Source organism: Octodon degus, unplaced genomic scaffold (assembly GCF_000260255.1).
Source record: "Octodon degus isolate 3935 unplaced genomic scaffold, OctDeg1.0 scaffold00219, whole genome shotgun sequence".
NCBI classification, from domain to species: domain Eukaryota; kingdom Metazoa; phylum Chordata; class Mammalia; order Rodentia; family Octodontidae; genus Octodon; species Octodon degus.
In genome coordinates, this window is record NW_004524795.1 from 1,719,942 (window position 1) to 1,727,467 (window position 7,526).

General features: G+C 42.3%; 1 pseudogene; it reads right to left on the reverse strand.

The window, feature by feature from the left end:
- Positions 1 to 2,900: 2,900 nt before the first annotated feature.
- Positions 2,901 to 3,518, reverse strand: LOC101588717 (annotated as a pseudogene).
- Positions 3,519 to 7,526: the final 4,008 nt, after the last annotated feature.

Sequence of the window (7,526 nt, forward strand, 5' to 3'; positions counted from 1 at the left end):
CACGTTTCATATATTTATAATCCATTGGTACTTCTTTATCTGAGAAATGTGTATTTCAGAGTTGAGGCATAATTAAAATCACCTGTCAACTCAAGTATTAAGCATATAATCAATACTTTAGCCTTTGTTTGGTAGGGTTAGCATTAGGTCACCTCATCTTGCCTTCAGGGTCTAGACTTGCTGGCTCCTTGAAGTTCTCTCTCTTTTTTTTTCTCATTAAACTTTGTTTTAATGGGTCTCAAAATTCTGTGACAGAATTTTGGTCAAGTTGTTTCCATTAAAAAGTATTGATTTGAAAAACTAATAACTTAAAAATTTCCACACACACACACACACACACACACACACACACACACACACAATGGTCCACAAAACATTCTCTTTTCCTTCTGAAGGTTTTATAATGCATTGTTATCATTAGCCAGTCTTTCACTATTAAACTTAAATGTCTAATTGGGAGAAACAGTTCTGAGACCGGCCCTCCACCACTGAGAAAGACTGGAGTGTCAGGTGTCAGAGATAATATTCATCTAGCCTTCTGAGCTTTCTCTGCAGACATGGTGACCTTGCCAGCTCCAGCAGCCTTCTTGTCCACAGCTTTGATGACACCCAGAGCAACTATCTGTCTCATATCGTGAACAGTGAAACCACCCAGGGATGGGTAGTCAGAGAAGCTCTCAATATACATGGGCTTGCCTAGAATCATGTCAACAATGGCAGCATCACCAGATTTCAAAAACTTGGGCCCATCTTCCAGCTTCTTTCCAGACCAGGGATCAATCTTTTCATTCAGTTCTGCAAACTTGCAAGCAATGAGAGCTGTGTGAGAATACAGGACAGGAGCATAGCTAGCACTGATCTGGCTGGGATGGTTCAGGATAATCAACTGAACAGTGAAACCAGCTGCTTCCATTGGTGGGTCATTTTTGTTGTCACTGGCAACATTGCCATGCTGGGCATCTAGGACAGACATGTTCTAGACCTTGAAGCCCACATTGTCCCCGGAAAGAACTTCACTCAAAGCTTCACGGTGCATTTCAACAGACTTGACTTCAGTTGTGATGTTGACTGGAGCAAAGGTGACCACCATGCTGGGTTTGAGAACACCAGTCTCCACTTGGCCCACAGGGACAATGCCAATACCACCAAGTTTGTAGATATCCTGGAAGAACAGCCGCAAAGGCTTGTCAGTTGGACAAGTGGGTGGGAGGATGTAATCCAAAGCTTCAAGCAGTGTGGTTCCACTGGCATTGCCATCTGTACGAGTGACCTTCCATCCTTTGAACCAAGGCATGTTAGCACTTGGCTCCAACATGTCATCACCATTCCAACCAGAAATTGGCACAAAAGCTGTGGTGTCAGGGTTGTAGCTGATTTTCTTAATGTAGGTGCTGACTTCCTTAACAATTTCTTCATATCTCTTCTGGCTGTAGGGTAGCTCAGTAGAATCCATTTTGTTAACACCAACAATTAGTTGTTTCACACCCAGTGTGTAAGCCAGAAGGGCATGCTCAGGGGTCTGACTATTCTTGGAGATACCAGCTTCGAATTCACCAACACCAGCAGCAACAACTGGGAGAGCACAGTCAGCCTGAGATGTGCCTGTAATTATGTTTTTGGTGAAGTCTCTGTGTCCTAGGGCATCAATGATGGTCACATAATACTTGCTGGTCTCAAATTTCTACGGGGAGATGTCAATGATGATACCATGCTCACACTCCATTTTCAGCTTGTCCAACACCCAGACATACTTGAAGGAACCCTTCCCCATCTCAGCAGCCTCCTTCTCAAATTTTTCACTGATTCTTTTGTTGATGCCACCGCATTTGTAGATCAGATGGCCAGTGGTGATGGACTTGTCGGAGTCTACATGTCTGATGATGACGATATTAATGTGAGTCTTTTCCTTTCCCATGTTGGCTTTGATTTAGTGGTGGCTTTCACTACAGCTGTGCTCTCACAGCAAACCTGTTGTGGAAAAGCTCCTTGAGGGCCTGGAAGATGGCTCAGTAGAATAAAGCACTTCCCTGGCAAGAGCAAGGGCCTAAGTTCAATCTCCGGTTCTGGAAAAAAACAAAACAAAACAAAAAAACCAACCTCCTTGATTCTCTTTTGATGCTGATCATATTATGAACAATGTGGCTTTCCAGAGAAGTCCCAAGTATTGGTTTTCTCTGGGTCACGACTCTTCCTTATCATCTCCCTGCCTTTCTTCTCTAACATTCCAGGCCCTGCTCACTTAGGCCAGGGAAGCATTGCATTTGAATATACTTTATTATTATTCTAAGGAAAATGGAGTGGCTCCAGAAAGCAAACTTATGTAAAACCTTAGAATGTAATGAAGGAAAGAAATAACTATTTTAGAAGCACTGAGTCCCCATCTCTGACTAGTGGAAGGTACGGATAATTCCCCCAATCAGAGCACATTATTATTATTATTTTAACCAGGAGAAATAGCTTTATTTTCACTGGGAGCTGGAGAATGAACAGGACCTGTGAGGATATAGTGAACCAAGGATCAGCTTCTAAAAGGGCAGTTAGAGCTCATCAACCAAGCAGACTGCTTTATTTCCAAACAAATTTGCAGTTTGTACAATGAAGAAAGACCTGCAAGGAGCCAGGCATGACGGCACAGCATGTGATTCCAGCACTCAGGAGGCTGAGGCAAGAGCGTAGCTGTGAGTCTGCAGGGAAATATATTTGCCACTAAATCACCTCAGTGTGCCACCATTACAGGTTTTCCACTGTAATGAAATTTCCCCCAAACATCCCAATTATAAGTATTAGAACAGGAAATGCAAAAAAGATCCCATTTTACAGATCTTAAGCTTGTCTTCAGCATTCAGAGATCTCACCATCTTCAAACACCGCTCCCTGCTTGCTCTTCAGCTATGGCTCTATCAAGCAGGCAGAGGATAGCCTTTGCTAGCCCATAGGATCCACTTCCCATGTCCCTGAGACAAGGGCTGAGTAGCAGGGGAAGGTTCTGGAAGTGGGTGAGGAGGGCTAATTTTCCCCCAGCACAGTGCAGCAGCTGAAGCTTGATGGGGGAGTAGGCTGGTGACACTTGAGGAAGGGTTCAGGCCCTCAGAATCACTGCTAGAAGAGGAGAAAGAGGTGGAATGCTTGCCATGCTTGTGGCATTTGTGTGCCTTTTCTATGAGCTTTCTTCATTTTCTGCATTTTCTTGTCCATCACCATTCCTGGGTCCACCATGCCAGGGCCTAAAGGGGTCACAGGAGGCATGCCAGGGGCAGGCAGGGGACACAGAATAGGATAGGGACCTGTGGGTTGGTATCCTGGATGCGGCTGCAGTGGGGGTGTAGGATAACAAGGCCTACATGCAGGGAAAGCTGGATTCTCTGGGGCAGCTCTTCAGGGAGGGAGGCAGGGGCCAGGAGGAAAGGCTGAATTGACGGTGGTGGATGTAGCATGCATATAGGATAGGAACCTCCAGGGCACCCAGGATTCAGTGGATACAGGTTTGGCCCTTGATGCCTGGCGTTGGGGTTCCACATGTTCAGGTGTTTCTCCCAATCTTTCTACCTCCAAACAGGCTTGATCCATCCTTCTCTCCTGTCTCTGCACCTCTTTTATTCTCCCCAAGAGTTTCTGAACTTAAGAATGAGGGAAGTAGAATTTTGAACATTGTTCTTTGCACAATCAGCCTTACACTCTGAACCAGTTTCCATCTGGGCCAATTCCCTCATCACTGCCTCTTTTTAGTGAAGCCAACTTGTACATGTTCGAGGATGTGTCACTGTCTCCTGTCCATCCTTGGGGCCTTCCCTACCTTTCAGTTTCAGGGAAATGAGATTAAGGACACAGGAAAGAATGTGGCTCTGCAGTAGCTAGGTACATTCTAGCAAAAATTCCTTAAATTTCTCTTGCAGGGTCCCCTAGCCTGGTAGCTGAGGGAGCAAGAATTAAGTGGCACTGAAGGAGCTAAATTACCACCTATTGCTTCACTCAGATAATTGGGTTAATAATTAAAACATAACTAACAGTGACCTCGTCCACAAGGAATCATTATGTGCTTCTCTTTCAAACCTCTGCCACAAATATGAAAACAACATCTTATGAAGGTGACTGGTTTCAGAGCTGCTTAGCAACCTCGGCTTTAATTGCCATCTGGTTTATCTGAACACACAATTAATTATTATGTCTCATACCTAGAATGTTACATATGTGAAAAAAATTACCCAGATTGTTTGCTTTCCCTAAAGTGAAAGCAAGTCAGATGGATTACCCACAGTGGAGTTTGCTCTGAAAGGCTATTCTAAAATGCATTTGCTTCTCCCTTGGACTAGCTTTAAGATGCATAATTCCATAATAAAATATGGATTTTCCATGGAGGAATATATCTATTTCTAACCATATGGCCATTGTTATAATGGCACAGTTGCCTAGAAAATCCAGGTTTAATGTACTCATTAGTGACAGGTATTTGGTTTCTCATAATAATTCTAGGGAAAACTTATGGGTGATGATGTAGAATTTAATGCTGGGTTTGAAAATAAAGAAACTTGAGTTGTATGTCAGTTCTTCTGCTGCTGGTTATGGAAATTTCTTCCAACAGTGTGTCCTCAACCCTCAGCTTCTCTGCTGTGAAACAGGTCAGACTGCGCTAGTCTGAGCTAGTATGCCTTGGGCTGCTGCTCAGAACTGTAACCGTCAAGTACAGAGAAGTGGGGCCAGGGGTTACTAAAATATAGGCATAGATGTGGCCCTCTGTATGTCTAGGTTCTGCACCCATAAATTCAACCAAGCAGGAATTGAACCAACCAGTTCAAAAAGAACTGCCTAAGTATTGAACATTTACAGTATTTCATCTACTGTCATAGTCCTTGAATGATACAATGTAATAACCATTTACAGGACACATACATTGTAGGAGGTGTGATAAAAATACAGTGACTGTTTATATTAAAAATGTATCACAGCAAAAGACACACTGTCATTAATTCACCTTAAAATACTTCCCTTCACTTTGAGTACAGTCCTCTCATCATTCTTGCTACTTTCTGAAGAAGTCCTGTTTCATGAGTTTCTTTGTCATGCAACTGAGAGAAAACAAATGAACGACTGGCCTCGTTGTCCCAGATTCATTCAAAATATTTACCTTTCAAGGTCATTTTGACATTGCTGAAGAGCCAGAATTTGTGCAGTGCCAGATCCAGGTGGACGGGGACATACTTCGATGTTTTATGAGTCTGCATTTCTATTGGCTGGCACTCAGCAGCAGCATTCAATGCAGCTCATCTTAAAAAGATGCTAACAAAAGAGAATTTCTGGAATGGCTTTAGTACGTGGTGAGGGCTATGGGACATGTGTGCTCAAAGTGAGAGGAATATATTTTGCTGGAATTAGTGGCAATGTGTCTTTTACTGTAATACATATTAAAAACTTAAACATTTCCTTCATATTTTGATTACACCTGGTACCTGTTGATGCATGAAATCATACTGCATAAATAAAGAAAACCTTGGAAATGACAGAGTCCGCATGACATAGGCAAAGATTAGACTGAAGGGAACTTGGCTTTGCTGATAGGGAACTTTAAATATGCAAATACAATCAGAATACCAAAACCATGCAAATACAATTGCTTGCAAACTCCCAATTCACTCTTTAGGCAGTGGCCATTGAGAAAACTATGAACATGACTGGGCAGTCTGTGGGAACTGTCCTTGAGTTAATCACATAAAGGACAGCAAAGAAAGTGCATGCTTTTGGAAAGACCCTATCAAAGTCCCAGTTCTTTTATTGTGAATTACTGAGGTTTTGCAATATATTTTGTGTTTCATTAAGGAGGGAGCTTTAATATGTTTAAATGCCTATGGCTTATTTATCTAGTCATTCACCTAACAGTAACAGAGAGTACGCCTTGTGCAGACATCTTGGTTAACAGATGGGAAGAATGGTATGAAAACATCTTTCTTGAAGGAACTTCTGGCTAGTTGACAAATGTCAACACAAGCTGAATACCATCAATGAGATATTTTAGGGGCCCCTTTACATTCACTTCTCCTGGTCTTTTAGTTGTGTCTGTCAAAGACATTTCTAATCTTGAGATGTCCACTTAGCAGCATGATTCTCTCTTCTGCTTTTCTTTCCACTTCTCAGGCTGTTCCTTTTCCACATACAGTATGAACTTCTTTTTCTTTGTAGCAACAGTTAAAAGTTGCGATTCCCTAGGGCCTGTCCTAGGCTGCTTTCCCTTCTGCATGCCCTTCTTATACTTTTATTTCACTTCCATTGCTTCAGTTACCTCATCTGTGCTGGTATCTCAAGGGTAACCTTCTCCTTTAGATTATATATCCAGTGGTCTACAGGATGCTTCTGGACATCTCACAGCCTGCCTCTAACACACCATGTCCAGATTAGTACTCCTGGTTCTCTGAACTGTGCCCACCTCCATCTGTTTCTCTTCCAATGTGTTAGGTGTCTACCCAGTTCCATTACTGTCCATCTGCTCAGCTAAGCCAGAATCCCAGCAATCACTTGGCATTTGCCTCTCTTTTATTCATGTCTAACACACCACTAGTGCATGTTAGTTCTCTTGCTTAATATCTCTGGAGCATTTCTTCAATCTCACAACAGCTACCATATGTGAGTCCTTTCCTTCTCATACCAAAATGAGGTACCATTATAGTTGTTCTAGCTCCACTGGTGTTACTTCAGGTCCCCATCCACGTAGGAGACATAGTTACCTTAAAATTGTGTAAATTTACATGAAATCTGTTGAGCCTGTGAGCTAGCTCCCCTTTGCCGACACCTGCCCCATTTCCTAGAAGCCAAACGACATTGTGAGATCTTGGGCTACTGAGATTCTTGAGCTTCATTGCTCACTGAGTTAGGGACATACTCTGAGCCAGTCCAGGTCAATCACACTATTTCTCCATGGGCTGTGAATTAGGGTTAATAATAAACACTGTTGTGGGTCTCTGTATGAAAGTTTCTCCCCCTTACTCCTTCCTTTCCTCCCTCCTTCCCTTCTTTCCTTCCTTTCTTCCTTCTTTCTCCTTCCTTTCCCTTAGTTCCTTCCCTTTTCTTTATCTTTTAGCTTTAATTAAGGTATAATTGACAAAATTATTTACATATATTGCACAAGAGATATTTTGATATGCAGATACTTTGTAAAATGATTGCCATTATCAATCTAATCAACATACCCATCCTCTCAGTAGTTGATATTTTGTATATATACTGTGAAGTGAGAACACTTAAGACGTACTTTCTTAGTCTATTTCATTTGGATAATATAGTGTTGCTAACTGTACCTTAGGTCCACAGAACTTATACACCCTGCCTAACAATATATGATATGGTTGGGTGCTTTGTAGGGCCTTGGCTTTCGGATCAGTTGTTTCTGCTGACTGTGGGACTTGAGTCAGGTTCTTCCCAAAAGGATCAATTCGAGGGAGAGCCAAAAATATCTAGTTTTGAGGAATTTCCACACCAATGTCCATTGTGGTTGTTGTACTACTTAACCTTCCCACCAACAATGTAGAAGAGGTTACCTA